Below are 18,097 nucleotides of genomic sequence, written 5' to 3'. Positions count from 1 at the left end.
GAGATTTGTCTTTGGTATGTTTTGATTTGTTGATTTGGTTTGGTTAGATCATTTATGTTGTTCAGATGCCTGTCATATTCAATTGGTTCAGGATATGGTGATCTGGAAGCTATCCTATGTTCTAGTAAGCCTTTTGGTTACCCGTAAGGGTTCTACCAGCAGAGCTTCATTGAAGATCTTTTGGTGGATTTGATAAGTGGTGTTGGTGCAACTTCTAGAAGGTTTTTCAGGATGCTGATGGTTATCATGTTTGTGTTTCAGTTGATTGGTGGTATTTTATTTGACTGATGGTGACCTATTTTAGGCCTGGTCTTATTCTGCAAGGTTATGGACTAATTTATGTAATGTGTGAGTAGATGCTCCCGATGCATTACCGTTTGGATTTATTGTTTGGTTTGGTCTTAGGATGAATTGGTTTATCATTGGTTTGTAGATTTATGTAATGGATTTATTGTAACATCTTTTAGGTGGATGACCTAATTATTTAGGTTCTAGGTTGGTATAAATATAATGTAAGATCTCTTTACAGATTGTCGGTCAAGGTTATGGGATTATCTGTGTACGAAGAAAGTTGTAATCATATGCAGAAGGTTTGGTCGATCATAGGTGATCAAATTGGGATTGTGTAAGAGGTTTAAGACCTCAGGTATTGAGCTTAACCGGAACTGTACTCAGGAATAAGAGATGTTATTCTTGCAATTCATTCCTATTTTTGGATTGTATTCTGGATTTCTTTTGTAGTCAATGAGGCTCTTTTGTGATGAGTAGTGTGCTCTAGGTTGTTGGCCTTCTTGCATGTGCAGACCCCTTATTGTAATCACATACTTACTACAGAAGTATTATTTGACTGTGGGTAAGCTTCCCACCGTGCTTTTTCCCTTTATCAAGTTTTCCACATACATATCTTGGTGTTATGTGTTGTGGATGCATGGTAATTATTTTATGATTTATGTATGTGCTTAATTGATATATTTGTTATTCCGATATTTGGTTTATGCATTCCAATAAAAGGTTTTCTGTGCTTAAATTTATTGGCATATGCACACTCCAATGAGACATTGTATGTGATTGAAGGTTTTGTCATTGATGGCAACCTTGCAATCCTATGGCACCGACAAAAGAATTATACTGGCATCAACAGATCACACTCTACACCAGCACTAAGGACACTAGTACCGGCATAGAAGAAATGAAATATACCGGCACAGAGGCCGACAGGATTTTGTTATATTATATTTTGTTTATTATTGAAAAACTTTGTAAGCCGACTTGGCAGATTGTAAAATGACTCTTATATATAAAAGAGATCATTGTAGACATTTTAGAATGAGCGAGAAAGTAATAAGGAAAAATATTAGGCAGACCTATTATGCAAAATATAGGTTAAGGGGTTTATGTAAGCAACAGAGCAGCAACCGGTACTGGATCAAGCATTGAAGATGCTATTGTAAAGCAGTACAAGATATTGGATTTGTATAATCCTCATTGTAAGTCAGTGAGACTTCCCATTGAGCAGTGAGCTCTAGGCAATTGGCCTTCCTGCATGTGCAGGCCCCTATTGTAAGTAATATTCTCTTATTGGCCAGTGAGTGAATATTGTGAGTCACAAATCCCACCGAGGTTTTTCCCACACCGAGTTTCCTCGTTAAATCTTTGTGTTATGGTGTGCTTTTCATGTGGATGTTCTTGATTCTGTTTATTGCATTATTTCTTGCATACCGGTACACTGTTATATTATGTTCTGCATGTTTTAAGTTAAGAAATTCTCTATACCAGTTAGATACTGATTCACCCCCCTCTCAGTATCTGTGGGATTCCTAACAATTGGTATCAGAGCTTGGTCCTCTATTTTCAGAAGCCTAACAGATTGAGGGAGATCTTGACACCGGTAAAGATGGAAAATCTAATGAAGCAATTGGAAGGATCTCTTTCAGACTATGATGCAGAGAAATTGAAAAATATCAAACTAGAAGATGATTTAAGGGCAGCTCAAGATATCATTCAGGCACTTCAAGAAAATTTTACTATTGCAAGAAATAAGAGAAGAGAACTTTGTGAAAAATTGCAAAATGAGAATGATGAAAAGGAATCACTTAATGATATGATAAGCAAGTTGAAACAAGAGAACATGACAACAAAGAATGAGATGCAGGATATGACTATGAGATTTTGCAAAGAGATTGAGTATAGGAATAAGAATGAAGAAGAATTGACTAGAAGACTAAGTGATGCAGCAAATGAGAACACAAGACTTAGCTATGAAAATGACATGTTGAAGACAGATCTAATGCATACTTAGAATGAATCAAATGAACTAATGAGACAAAAAGAAGTCTTAGAAAGAGAACTAGAAAATACAAATCAACATAAAGAAAAATTCAAGAAAAGCTCAGAGGAACTTGGCACCTTGTTGAAGAATCAAAAACCTAAAGGTGACACTTCTAGAATTGGCTTTGAAGTTGGTGAAAGCTCTAGTACTGCAAATACTCAGGATCACAGCAAACCGGTAAGACAACCTAATGCTTATAAATTCAATGGAAAATGCTTTAATTGTAATAAGTATGGTCATAGAGAAAATGAATGTAGATCTAGAAATTATCAGAATATCAGCACACCCACTGGTTGATGTTCTAAATGCAACAAGATAGGTCACAACTCTAAAAATTGCAGAATGAATGTGAGATGTTATGTTTGTGGAAGATTTGGACATTTATTTAATCAATGCAGAACACAAACCGACATAGGTTATGGGAAAGCTATTCAGAAGAATAATGTAACTTGTTATGGATGTAACAAGATTGGGCATATTGCTAAATTCTGTAGAAGTAAAGGGAAACACCAGTAGACAACATAAGTTCTAGCTTGAAAGGTAAAGAAAAATTTGAAGAGGTTAAGCAAGAATTCTCAAAACAATGGATTAGAAAAGTTGATCTAAATATTGGGAATACTCATCCACTGGCAGAATAGAGTAATGCTTCACCGGTAGAATAGAGTAATGCTTCACTAGAAGGACAAAGTAGTTCTCCACCAGTAGGAAGTTCTTCATCTAATTGAAGAAAGTTTCTTTGAGGGTTTGACAATCTATTGACACATGTGCTATTATTCCCTCGGTTAGAGATAAGAAGTTGGAAATTAGTTATTCCTGGCAAACAATGTTAAGTGAATACTTAACTGGCATGCAATTAATGTGGTAGATGGAAAAAAGATACTATAAAATCAAGGTTTTGGCTCCATTTCATTTCATCGAGATTTCAAACCTACGAAGAGCGCGAAGTTTCCGAGCTAAGGCATTTCGAGCAAGAAGCAAGAACACTCAAAGAAATCATTCATCCTAAAGGCAGTAAAAGGTATTTAATCATGGCATCCACCTCTGCAATTGAATATATAGCAAACCCTACTATTGTTGAAATGATAAAAAGACCTAGGCCCATATTTTAGTTAGTTCCTGAGGTAGCAAAGAAAGATGATACCTTAGGTGCTTTTTCTCAAATTCCTAAGGGAGTTGTTTATACTGAAGACCCCAGAATGTACATCCACTGCAACATTGAGGAACTAGGAGATGAAGAAATTAAGACTATGTTTAAAACTATGATATGTGATAAAACTGGCAATGTAAAAGATGAACACAAGATCATTGAGACCCTAGGATTTATAGAGATCCTTAGCATTCCTGAATTCCTCAAGGATATGATTAGGATAGTCTTAAGCAGGGTACATGGTGAATTTTTCTGGTTAGATGCAGTCCACAAAATCACTAAGGAAGTTGTGAAAGTCATCACAGGGTTACCGACCACCGGTAAAAGGCCAGATAAAACCAAGAAGGTATCCAATGACCTAGTTACAAACCTAACTGGTGCAACATTTGACAAGAGGTCTCTAAGAGTTAATGATGTAACAAACATTAATGTGAGATTTATCAGCATGATATTAGGGTATAAAACTACTCATGCAAATAGACTCAATTAAGTTTCAAGTTTATGCATTAATAGTGCTTATGATATGGTCATAGACAATGCAAAGATTGATATATGTGAGTGGTTAAAGGATGAATTAATTGACAACCTTGGAAAGATTAAGAAGGACAAGAAAGGAACTTTCAGGTTTGGAAATCTGTTAGTATGTCAGATGCTACATATAACAAAACAGGTTCTTGGTATAGGCTACAAAGAACTTGGATATGATATACCGGTAGGTAAACAGTTAACAGAACTATTCAATAACATGGGAGAAGACAAGGAAAACAATATTGATAACTTTTTTCAAGCATTAAAGGCCAAAATGAAGAAAAGAATCAGGTTATCATAAAATATTGTCAACAAATACAAAGATGAAATATGCTTTGTAATCAAGAAAGATGAAATCTGGATGGAAGCAGTCATCCCTAGGACAGTTTGGGTAACCGAGATGGGCTATGAAACAGATGATCATATAATTGAAACATATGCTAAAGCACTTCTGGAAGCCCCCAGAGAACCTAAGGAAGAAGTATTTGGTAGTGCAAAAACCATTGAAAGCCAAATACAATCAAAGAAAAGAGTGAAAAAGGTTGAGGTAGTTGTAAGGAAAGGTTCTAGACAAGCAAAAGCCATCAAAGAAGATGTGTTGAAGAAAATCGGTATAACAAAGGATGAGTTAGCAGCTCCACAACCTGAAACTCACCTATCATCGGTAGGTACTTCTTCGGAGGGTGACATGCCTGCAACTTTCAAAAGAGTTGTAAGAAAAAGAGATCCCTCATCGGCAACCACACCCTCACCTAGGAGGACAAGGCAAAAACAACAAGCAGTGAGATCTCCGGTAAGAAAGGCTACACCAAAGAAGAAGAGGACAAACAAAGACTTGGCCCCTCTTGATATACTGTTGAATGAAATTACACAGGAAGGTAAATTGAAGACCATAGAGAAAATATATGACACTCTAATAGTTGATGAAAAAGAACAAGTTGAAAATAGTGTTATATTGCATATGGATATGTATAAGAAGTTTTTGATGGAAGTAGTCAATGAAATTTCAGATGAGCTATTTAAAAGACTAGAAGCAAGAAGACAAGCAGTAATAGAACTAGATAAGAAAATAAAGATTGAAAAGCTACTTGTTGTGTATCCGGTAAACTCACCCAAAGAAATTGATGACCTAATTTCTCAAGCCAACCGGACAATATTTTCTACTGCACACCGGCATGTTGCTTTAATGGTTGGAAGAATTAATGAGGTGACTGAGGAGACAAAAAATGGATGGGATATATTCCTAGTTGAGAAAGAAAAACAAGAAGAGTATAGGAACCCCAAACCCATAAAAGTTTATCAGAAAGATAGAGACAAGGGTAAAGGTAAAGTTGGTGGACCACCTAGTATCAAGGTTAGAGACAACTTACCGCCGCCTCCTCTAATTACTCCACCGGTAAAAACAATAGCTATAGAAGATCAATCGGTAGCTGAAAGTATGGATGTAGAGGATGTTAATCCTAATCCTGAAGTCTTATATACTATGGATGTTGATACTCAAAAGATCAACATAGTGGTAGAAAAAGATACAACTGATAAGACTGATATGGCTAGTGAGCCTCCAGTAGCTGATAACACACAGGAGAAACCGGTAGAAGATAAAGAGAAAAAGGTAGAGACTCAGACTCAGACTGAGGCAATACAACAAAAAAAGAAACAAACATAGCTAAAGGCTCCAGAATAGGAACAACAACAACAGGAACAGGTACATAAGGAAACAGTACCACTAGCAACTAGTGAAGTAGAAAAACCATTGCTTAAAGAAATGCAGACACAAACAGACCTTCCAGAGGTCAATACAAGCTTGGTTACTTTCACTGGTACTTAGATTGTTGATTCATCATCAGGCTACAAATCAACTAATGTGACTGAGGTACTATTAGATTCAATCAAGAAGATAACCGACTGCAGCTCACAAGCTTACAAGGCAATTGATGATACCATACCAATTTTGAAGGTAATTGCTCCTAACTGTTTAGGACAACTTGATACACTGTGTAAACATATCACAGAAAACATTGAGAAAATAAAGGAAGAGTCATTAAAGGATAAAGTAGAAGTTGAAAAATAGAAATTCTTTGATGAGAAAATAAAGAAGTGTAACACAAATTTTGACACACTTCTACCAGAATTATGTAATTTATTGAAAGAGTACAAAAATCTGGACAAAGATACCTGTAAAACAAACTTTTTGACTGTAGATATAGATAAGAAGATGAGCAAGGTATAGGATGAGATCAATAAACTTGCAGATAATTTTGTCAACTCACCTGATACACTATCAGTTTCTGAGGAAAAGATAACAAATTTTGAAGAAGAATTACTTAAATTGGAAAGAGAGAAAGAAAGAATAGTGAATAAGGCAAATCATTTGAGATCAAAACTAAGTCCAAGATTGGAATATCTAGCATCACTACGTAAGGAAGTATCTAAGGCACTAATATAGGGAAAGAAAACACCGACAGAGCATTTGCAGCATCTCATCGGTATAGTGAAGAGAACAGAGTCAGCAATAAAGGATAGCAAGAAGTTTATGGATAGTATAAACTTGATTTTGGGAGATATTTTTCAAATTGTAACCACCCAGTTACAAGGTTGAAACTACAAACTCTACTAACATCTTGACAACCTTTGTCATTGATGCCAAAGGGGGAGTAGTGGGATGAGAAAATTCAATATCACAGGAATCATATGCTCAGGGGGAGCTCACACATTTTTGGTAATATTTTTTGACATCACATTTTTTTTGGATACATCTTTTCAAATTTCTCATGAGTGTTGCCATCAATGCCAAAGGGGGAGATTGTTGGCATATGCACACTCCAATGAGACATTGTATGTGATTGAAGGTTTTCTCATTGATGGAAACCTTGCAATCCTATGGCACCAGCAAAGGCATTATACCGACATCAGCAAATCACACTCTACACCGGCACTCAGGACACTAGCAATAGCATAGAAGAAATGAACTATACCGGCACAGAGGCCGACAAGATTTTGTTATATTATATTTTGTTTATTATTGAAAAAATTTGTAAGCTGACTTGGCAAATTGTAAAATGACTCTTATATATAAAAGAGATCATTGTAGACATTTTAGAATGAGCAAGAAAGTAATAAGGAAAAATATTAGGTAGACCTCTTATGTGAAATATAGGTTAAGGGGTTTATATAAGCAGCAGAGCAGCAACCGGTACTAGATCGGGCATTGAAGATGCTATTGTAAAGCAGTACACGATATTGGATTTGTATAATCCTCGTTGTAAGTCAGTGAGACTTCCCATTGAGTAGTGAGCTCTAGGCAAATGGCCTTCCTGCATGTGTAGGCCCCTATTGTAAGTAATATTCTCTTATTGGCCAGTGAGTGAATATTGTGGGTCACAAATCCCACCGAGGTTTTTCCCACACCAGGTTTCCTCATTAAATATTTGTGTTATGGTGTGATTTTCATGTGGATGTTCTTGATTCTATTTATTGCATTATTTCTTGCATACTGGTACACTGTTATATTATGTTCTGCATGTTTTAAGTTAAGAAATTCTTTATACCGGTTAGATACTGATTTACCCCCCCTCTCAGTATCTATGGGATTCCTAACAAAATTTTCATAATCTATTAGCAATTGATTCACCCCCCTCTTAGTTGTTCACTGGTACTTATTCAATAAATATTACATAATATGAGGGCCTGCACATGCAGAAAGACACACTGCGTAGAGCGCACTACTCATCACAAAGGAGCCTCACTGACTATAGATATAAAGTACTAAATTACAAATAAAAAATTGAACTTTGAGTGTGCATCAGAGATAATGGATGAGTTCTAGTTTAAGTAGAGATTGTACTGGTTAAGGGTCAGTGCAAGAAGATGAGTCCACTTTTTGGCCAAAAAGTGGAAGTGTTTTCCCTGATTTTTAGGTTTTGTCTCATTTGAGCTTAAATTTTGAAACACTTAGAGATTGAATCTTGGAAAAAGTAAGTAATATAAAAGATAGCCCTCTGAGTGTACTTTCCAAATATATAATTTATTTTAATACCCACATAATAAAAAATAACTTTTTAAATGGAGTTCTGAAAACTATGTTTTAAAAATGCCTGTTTCAGGACCATACCATGCATGTGTACGACCCACACTTTTTGACACAATTAAAATTATTTTCTCAAACCGTTTTGGGAAATGGTTTGTAACACACTGAAGATTGATGAGCATATTTTTTTGTATTTTTTTTTCTAATATTTTTTTTTTAATTAATTTTTTAATGGCCGTAATTATCTTTTTAAAAATTTGACGTGTACGACCCACATAATTTGATGTAAACTTAACATTTTTTGAATTTTTTTTTTTTAAATATAAAAGAATTTTGTGTAGATTGATGACATATAATTTTTTTTCCAAAATTCTTTAAAATAAAAAAGTTATTAAATTAACAAAATTAGTTAATATTTCAAATTTATGGACCCAATTTAGTATAAATTAAATGAAAAATAGTTAAAATAATCAATTTTTAAATAAATTTACATATTTAGAATCTAGATAGTATAATCTGAAATGGGTTTTAATTTCATATAAAAATTCTCTGATTAGAGGCGCGTAAACTATTTCTGAAGTTCATATTTATGCTTTCATTCATGGAGATTTGAATTTGCAGGTCCATGTCTTAGGTGTGGCCATCCTAGGCCTATCCCGGGCCTAATCCCGAGCCAAGTGGCGGGTTGTGGAATCAACTTCCACAAAACGGCCCCCCGTTTTCAAACAAGGGCGGCTTGTGGAAAAAAAAGCAAAAATGCCATTTAGAAACGGGGGCCCGCTTTTAAACAAAACGGGGGCCCGTTTTTAGAAACGGGCCCCCGTTTTTAAAAACGGCCCCCCGTTTTGTTTAAAAGCGGGCCCCCGTTTTAGAACAAAACGGGGACTCGTTTTTTTTTGCTTCGGACCCCCGTTACCTTTTGGCTCGGGAGCCCGAAGCACAAACGGGCCCCCGTTTATTGAAAACGCGTTTTCCAACGTGCGGACTTCCGCGAATTTGTGACTCATTACCTTGCACTTGCCCTTAACATTGTCTCCTTCCTCAGCTATGCAGAAATAGGTACCTGAAAGGCTTCCCAGATCAACAAAAGGCACAAGGATAGTCCCAAGGCCTCAGACTACCCCAAATCCATAAGGGACAGGGGTGTGGCACCCTGGTCCTACCCAAGATAGGGGAATGGCACCCTGGTCCCCCTCAATTTTAGTGAATTTTAATAGGGAGAAGGCTCAAGATCTCAGGTTTGTAGCCTTTCAGTTGCAACTCTTTGTCAAATCATCAAGGACAAGGGCATGGTGCCATGTTCCTGGTTATTTTGGCTTGATTTTCAGCATCAAGTACACATCCAAATTCCTCCCCCTTCTCTTCATTTTGTATCTTAGTTTTAGATCTGTAAGTGTATGCAATTTCAGTTCATATATGCTTCATTATTTATCTCCTATTCTAGTTGATCAATCTTTCACATCTTATCTTCATTTACAACAAGAGGAATAGAAACCCTAAGATATAATCCTTGGCTCTCTCTTTCTCACAAGAAGTAGCCAAAGTGAGCTATCTCCCTAGGCTCTTTTTTATTCCCAATGTGTTGGCAAAAGTGGGATTAGGTCCTATCACCTGGTCTCGCTTTTCCCCCACACAACTACCAAGAAAACCGCACAACATGAAGAACATCACTAGTTCAAAAAATCACCAAGAACTCACACAAAAATCAATGCAGATCATCAAAATAAATATGAAAAACTTATGAAACACCAACAAGCATGTTAGAATCATCAACAATAGTTGGAGCCACACCACTTATCAAATCTTCATCGATCAACATCTGAAATTCAAGAACACTCAAATAACAACAACTGTCACAAAGAAAAGATATCTTGCGGAGCACCAAATCATGAACCATCTAAAATTAAGATACACAAGGCCATCCCAAACAATCTCCCAAAATCTCAGCTTAGGATTTGATCACTCTAGAATATGCTAGAGGAAATACTGAACTCTACAAAGTACTGATCAAATAAACAAATTGCAAAACTAGATCATCTAATATGATCATTAAGCTTTCCCAATCACCAAAACCTATACAGAAGAAAATAATGATACTAGAAATACTCCATACACCAAACTATGATCCCAATAAACCAACTAGCAATCACCGGAGCTCAGGAATATGTTGAAATCAATGACAATATCTCCAAGAGCTTGGTATGAAAGATTGGATAAGTATCTTTTGAAGATTGGTTTTTCTAAAGGTAATGCAGATGACAATTTATATTATAAAGTGACTAATGATGACATCTTGATTATAGAATTATTCGTTGATGATATAATCTTTGGAGGAGAAGATGGATTATGTAAAGAATTTTCTATTAAAATGCAGCAAGAATTTGAAATGTCTATGATTGGAGAAATAAAATTCTTTTTAGGATTGTAGATTTCACAGACTAATAAAGGTATATTCTTGAGTCAATCCAAGTACTTAAAAGAGTTTCTAAAGAAATTTGGGATGGAGAACCCTAAACCGGTAAGCACACCTATGAAAACAAATGACAAACTATCACTAAGGGATGAATCTACACCTGTTAATCCAACTAGATACAAATCTATGATAGGAGGTTTACTATATTTGACACAAACCAGACCTGATATTAGGAATCCAGTATGTATTGTTTCAAGATTTCAAAGTAATCCTAGAGAAAATCCTGAATCAGTAATAAAAAGGATTTTCTGGTACTTACAAGGCACTATAAATCTTGGATTATGGTATCCTAGAGATGAAAACTTTAAATTATGTGCATACATAGATGCAAATTGGGCAGGAGATGTGGATGATAGAAAAAGCACCACCGACAGAGCATTCTTTTTTGGAAACAGACTAGTTTCTTGGTTGAGTAAGAAACAAAGTTGTACATCTTTATCAACAATAGAATCAGAATATGTTGCAGCAACAACTAACTGTATACAGGTACTATGGCTTAAGCAATTGTTGAAAGACATAAAGGTAAAATGCAAGGAACCTATTACTATCTATTGTGATAACACTACAACAATTGATATATCTAAGAATCTGGTATTACATTCTAAAACCAAACATGTTTCTATCAAACTGAATTTTCTAAAGGAAAATGTTGAAGCAAAGGAAATAAAACTAGTTTATGTGAATACTAAAGAGCAAATTGCAGATATCTTCACTCAACCTCTACCTAAGGAGACTTTTGAATATCTTAGAGATCAGCTTAGGGTCATACCCCCATCGATAGAGGCTTAGGAAGTTGATGATTGTCATCAACCGACTGAATTAATAGAGAAATCTTTTATTCCGGCTTTGATGGGAAGCTACTTCTCAGGGGGAGTAGTTGGTATACTAAATTGATTGGTATTTTGTATATGAACTTGGCTTGGTAAGATGTTTTTGGTAAGAACTTTGGCAATTGATGTTAAAGGGGGAGAGATTGGTATGGAAAAACACAAGAAAAACACATGTTGCTCCTAGGGGGAGAGATTGTTGTTTGAGAGAGATTATTACTCTCTGTATCTATATTTTGATTTTTGGTTATGATCTCTTTTTGGAGATCGTTGGTTTGTGGTATTTGGCATTTCTGTTTTGGCACTTTGATGGTTTTTCCATCTTGTGTTGCCATCAATGCCAAAGGGGGAGATTGTTGGTATTTTGGTATGGTTTTATCATTGATGTCAACACCTACTAAACACATATCAACTCTGGCACTTTGGAGAATAAACAACATTCACCGGCAAGCAAGTGACTTATGCACAGTCATCGGTATCTGGTACACCAGTAGGATAAAATGATCACCGACACTTGGAAGGGTATGAAAAACACTTGGTTATGTCGAAGACATCATGTGGACATCTTGTCTTGGAGTTTTGTTAATTGGCATATTCGTATTTACATATTTGTTGTTACCAACAAATAGGTCCAGGTTACACCGGCAGGTTTATCTTTTCCAGATCAGTACGACATGCTATGAATATGATTTATTATTGTTGTAAATGCATCAAGCCGACATGTTTAATCAGTTATTGCATTAGATATTGTTTTGTTTGTAAAATGATTTTATTGTAATATATCTTGTAGATCCGGCCTACTAAAATTGGTCCTAGGTTATGGTATAAATATAAGATCTTATTTGTAAGATCAAGTGTGGAATGCGAAAAAGGATTGTGTGAAGGTTTATGCGAGAATAAGCAGAGCTATACACGTAGACATCATTTTAAGATTGAAGGAGGGTTTTTGTGAAGACAATCAGAACTACACCAGTATTGAATCCAGCATATGAAGATGCTATTTTGTGTAGTACATTCTTATTGGATTTAACCATCCAACTGTAGTCAGTGTGACTCCCATTTTGTGATTGAGCAGTGAGCTCTAGGTGCTTGGCCTTTCTGCATGTGTAGACCCCATTTATGTACACTTACTATCTGCAGTAGTATCATCTGATTGTGGGTAAGGTTTCCCACCGTGGTTTTTCCCCTTATAGGGTTTCCACGTACAAATATTGGTGTTATGTGTTGTGGATGACTTTGTCTTTATGTTTCATGAACTAATCCTTACCGGTATAGAAATTAACTGTTAAAACTATCTACTGGCATATTAAACTAGTTTATCAGTATTAAGCATTAAGTTGGTTAAGTTGTTTTTTGTTTGAATTTATTTGACAACTGATTCACCCCCCTCCCCCTCCCAGTTGCCTCCGGGACCTAACAGTTTAAGTTGATAAACCTAAAGGGCACCATAAAATGGTTGTGCATTGAATGAAAAGAAACACATAATATTAAGAACTAAGGGTTACAAAAACCCAATATGATGCATCAAAAGTAAGAAGAAAAGGGTAAGAAACTTACCCGAAAATTATGGGGAAGAACTATGAAATCCAGATTGAAAAATCTCCTCCATGATCTCAGCTTGGCATGGAAAAAATGAAGATCAAAATAGTGCAAATAGATATAAAACCAAATAAATAGTTTCTTATTCGAATTAAACAAGGGCATAATTAATAACTCAAAGTGCCATAAATACATACAAATTGGGTTTGTAAAGCCAATTTGCACTTATCAAGGTGTATTTCGGGTTTACAAACTCGATTTTCACTTTGATGAAAAAATGATGATAAAGAGGTGTAAATTGAGTTTATAAACCCTATTTTCACCTAGAAATCTCATTTTGTGTAAATCAAGTTTATGAACTCAATTTGTACCTAAGATTCACATATTGAAAAATGGAAAAACCAAGTGACAATCATGCTTGTGATGATGAAGATGTCCTGAAAAACATGCATAGAACTAGAAATCCATAAATGGGCCAAAAAAATGTGGGGTTACCTTAATTTACCCAATGTAAAATATGAGGATAACAACATCCTAAGGTTTCTTTAATGCTCAACACTAAGATATAAAAGCTTATAAAACCTAGTTTTATTCATCCTACTGAATATTTCTCTTGGGTGTCAAATATAATTATTTTTGCAAAACTTGATTCATGTATACATTGATTTTGAGATCTAAATAAAGTCTCTCTCAAAGATGACTTTCCTCTTTCTAATATTAACAAAATCATGGATTCAATAGTAAACCATATATTACTCTCTTTTATAGATGGCTTTTCAAGTTACAATCAATTCCTTAATAAACTTGAGGATCAATTCAAGATATTTTTTATTACACCTTTTGTTACCTTCTATTATGTAGTCGTGTCAATTTATTTAAAGAATTGTGGCTTAAATTACAAAAGAGCCATGACTTTTATTGTAGTGTCCTTCCCTGATTCATCTTTTATGATGGGTTATGTTTGTTATTGGTGGGCTCTTTACATGCTCTTGATACTCTTTGTTCTTGTTTGACTCTCTTTGTGGATATTCTCTTTGATATTGGTGGATTCATTATGATTACTATGATGATGTTGATTCTATACTCTAGATTAATTATTGAAGTTAGGTTTATGATTAGCTTTGTGATTATTCACTATTTAGAAGATGTGGTTCATGTTTATTGCTTAAGATGATTTATTATGTTCTAACCCTAAATTAGTGGTTATATTAGATGCGGATGATGTTGATGTTATTTATTGTGTTATTTCTTGGCTATGATGTTTTACCATTGTGGATATGAAAGGGACAATGTCACATCACTCATATATGAGTGGGGTGTGATGTTGCAATTCCGTTTCACCTATTTGTTTATCTTATTGTTATGTATATATTATGTATAGACGTTTGGTGTTATACGGGATGCAGGTACTAGACATCAAGTACACCCAGTCTCATAGGTCTGAGTGTGCCTTTAATCCAAATGGAAGCTAATTAGAGGTGACATTAAGGCCCCACTACATCTCAACCCTAGTCTATGTCTTATGTGAGTTCCAACATTCTTGGTCTAGAGTTGTCCTATTTGGGTTTGTGTGGTTTAATTTATGTTAAGTTTTACTTAATTTTATTAGAGATTTGATGTTATCTGGTTGTGGTAAATGATAAATAAATTATAATATATAGCCTTATGTGTGAGTAATTAATCATGTGCTATATATTGCGAGTCTCATATTATTATATTAATATTATTTTTTGTATTATAATATATTAGTAATTTTATTTGGTGGGAATGATTTATGATTTATGATTTATTATTTGATTTTTTAATTTATTTGTGGGAGATTTTATTTTCTAATCGAGTTTAAATTTTTAGTTTTATTTATTTGATGTGAGTGATATTTTTGTTTGAATTGGGGGTTGCTAATTAGGTCCTCAGTGCCAGAGGAAAGTCTTATTTTCATTTTTCATTTTCATTTTACTAGGAGAATGTGTGAAGATCACAAAAGGGGTTTTTTGGATTATATTTTGAAGAATTTCATTGCATTTGGGGATTTATTTTTTAAAAATTTTCGGTTTGTGTTGATTCGTTGTTCGTGTGGAAGTTGCGCGTCTTCGATTTCATATTCCATTCTTCATTTTCCAAGTTGGAGTTGTTGTTTTTCCCATGTTTAATGTAATATTTATTCAATAAAAGGAAAATGAATATTTTTTTAATTGTGTTTTAAATATTTGAGAAAATTTTTGGGTTCTCACTTTTTTATTGTGTTAAATGGTTGTTTCGGGTGCTCTTGTTTCGCTATTTTAACAGGTGTTTTTGGAGTTTGATGTCTTGTGAATTATTTTTTGTCTTGTTTATGATCAAATAAATATATGAGTAGGAAAATCACCCATCTCAAAATGGGTCTTCATTATTTTTTGCATTTTTGGTCATTTGGGTGTCAAGTTTTGAGCCCTAAGTCAACCCAAGCATGCAATCCTAATTTTGTTGCAAATGTGCTCAAACAGAGTGAAAATGCACCAAAATATATTGAAAATGTGCTAAAATATGATGTAAAAATATTAAAATACTTAACATATGTTCCATTTCATGGAGAAAAAGTGCTAATTCATTGTTTTTTCTCTCTAGATCAGTTTTGCGAGTCCGAGTCAACCCGCGTCAGTCTAGAGGCTTGGTTTGGGGTCTATAACTTTCTGTTGCACATTTCCAAGGGTTGCATGATTTCTTTTTGATGTTTTCATTTGTCTCCTTTTATTGTCATGTGTTCATTTATTGATCCACAATCTGAACCATAATGTCACTTTTGATTACACCTTTTGTTACCTTCTATTATGTGGATCAAAAGTGACGTTATGGTTCAAATTGTGTTATAGAGCCAATGCTTTATGATTCTATATTGTTTCAAGTTATCAAGTATGGATTTTGGAGTTTTATTATTTTTTATAAGGCCAATATCATACTTTTATGTTAATTAATCAATGGCTATGTATGTGTTGTCAATTCATGACTTAACCCCTTTATTGATTGGATTTTTATGGACGTCTTATTTCTTTTTGTGAGATATTTACTTATAATATGTGGTTTATGGTTTACTATGTGTACCATGGATGATATGATTTTTTTGTGATCCTAATGTTGTACCCATAGATTGGTGGTTTCTAGGTGCAAGTTAGGTGGAGTGGCTCTCAATTGGGTGTCAAGGCCTTAAGTTATCTACCAGGATATCTCATTAAGAGTTGGTTAATCAAGTGCTAATTATATTTAATAAATTGGATTGGGTTGAACACAAATTAATAAGATAATTATTGTTTCCTCAGTCATACCTCGTGTGCTCATATAGATACAAGATGAGATCTCATGGCTTGGATTTCTTGTTTAGGCTTCATATGAGATTGGGAAGACCTATATGGCAGATCGAACATCCTTTACATGGAAGGGTTTCTTGGTTTCACATGTACCATCAAATGGGCATTAGGGTCTAGAGTTTGGAGAGGGTCAGACCTAAGGATAACTCATGTTGATGCCATGTGATGACACTCTTCCCTAGTTGTATATTGGTGCCCTAGCCTATGTGGATATGTGGAAGCCTTTGGTGAGTTTGTGTCTTACATTGAGCATATGTCTTATGTTGTTTAGTCTTTCAATTTGTTTAATCTTTGTGAGTGTTTGTACCCCCCTTGGATATTTAGGTGTCGGCCTAGGTCAAGTGATGTGGTGGGGCCTTATGTCATTTTTAGAAGCAGGGGGTGGACCTTTTTGGTTCCACATGGTCGGGTGGTTGATGCCTTCTTCCATTGGGATATCTAATAGTTTTTCAGTGAGCTTGATGGATGTTTTTTCTTATCTTAAATTCTAGTGCCATGGATTTATGATGTAAATGTATTCTTTATTATATGTTAAGATTCAACTATGTAATTGTATTTGTATATCATTCATTTATCATTATATTATGACACACTCTTTGGAAAGATTGATGTAAGTCTATAATGTACTTATGCATAAAATGTAATATGTAATTTAGGGATGTTATCATATGTTTAATGAATGTGGAGTTAGAATCGACTATATTATAGGAATGGTTAGATTAATTATGTTTGCAAGATTTGATAGCTTAAGAACATTTGATATTGGTGCTTAAAATGAACATAATATCCTAGAAGTATTAGTTATGCTATATCTCATGATCATTATGACTATGGTTTAAAATGGACACTTTCTTATATTATGTTTAATTAAAAGACATTATTTTAAGTAGGGGATGTATCATGTCTCATTATAAATGCTACATATATCTATTCAATTGTTGCATTTCAGTAATGTTGCTAGGATACCCTAGGGGATGGAAGTTAGACATTGAGATTTTATTTCCACTTGTGCTTAATATTATGCAATCATGTTAATAATTTATATTCATCTTCTTTAGGTTTTTTAATGTGATGTATCTCTTTAAAAAAATTTAACTCTTAGATGTTAGTTGGCTAAATTCTCTAGGGTTTCTTGGTAGACATTACACTTATATTTCATGACAATATTCATAAAATTATTGAATATTATATCAATGATATCTTCAATAATTTCGTAACTCACCAAGTTCACGCTCATAATCTCTATCTTATCTTTGAGTTAATTAAACTCTACAAAATGAGACTAAATCCTCTTAAGTGCGTCTTTGGTGTTGATAGTGGAATTTTTTAGGTATTTATAGTCTCTCGCCATAGAATTGAATTTGACACAAATAAGATATATGTTATTATAAATATTTCTCCATCTAAAAATATTTCTTAATTTTGTAGTCTTAAAGGGAAGATTCAAGAGATGAGATGATTTATCTCCCAATTGGTTTATTACACCATCACATTTACACATCTTCTCAAAAAGGTCATCTTCTTTTATTGGGATGAAAATTTGCAAAAACCAATTAACTATATTTAAAGATATTTAGATAATAGCCCTATCTTGGTACCAATTGTACAATGACAACATTTTATTGTTAACACTTTATCTTCATCTCAAGCTTTAGTAACCTTAATAGCACAACATGAATATGAAGGTAAGGCATGGTTTGTATGCTATTGCAAGCACATTCTCCTTGATTATGAATCTTGATATTTTAAATTGGATAAATAATATATTGATCTCCTATTTGCGATAAAAAAGATAAGACATTATCTCCCTGTAGAAAAGCATGTCATTGTCCAGTTTTATGCTCTCAAATATTTATTTTTTAAAATCTTTTTCAAGAAGATTGGCT

The sequence above is a fragment of the Cryptomeria japonica genome, chromosome 2 (genome assembly GCF_030272615.1).
Source record: "Cryptomeria japonica chromosome 2, Sugi_1.0, whole genome shotgun sequence".
NCBI lineage: Eukaryota > Viridiplantae > Streptophyta > Pinopsida > Cupressales > Cupressaceae > Cryptomeria > Cryptomeria japonica.
The sequence above is the reverse complement of the archived record's forward strand: the minus strand, read 5'-3'. Positions refer to the sequence as shown.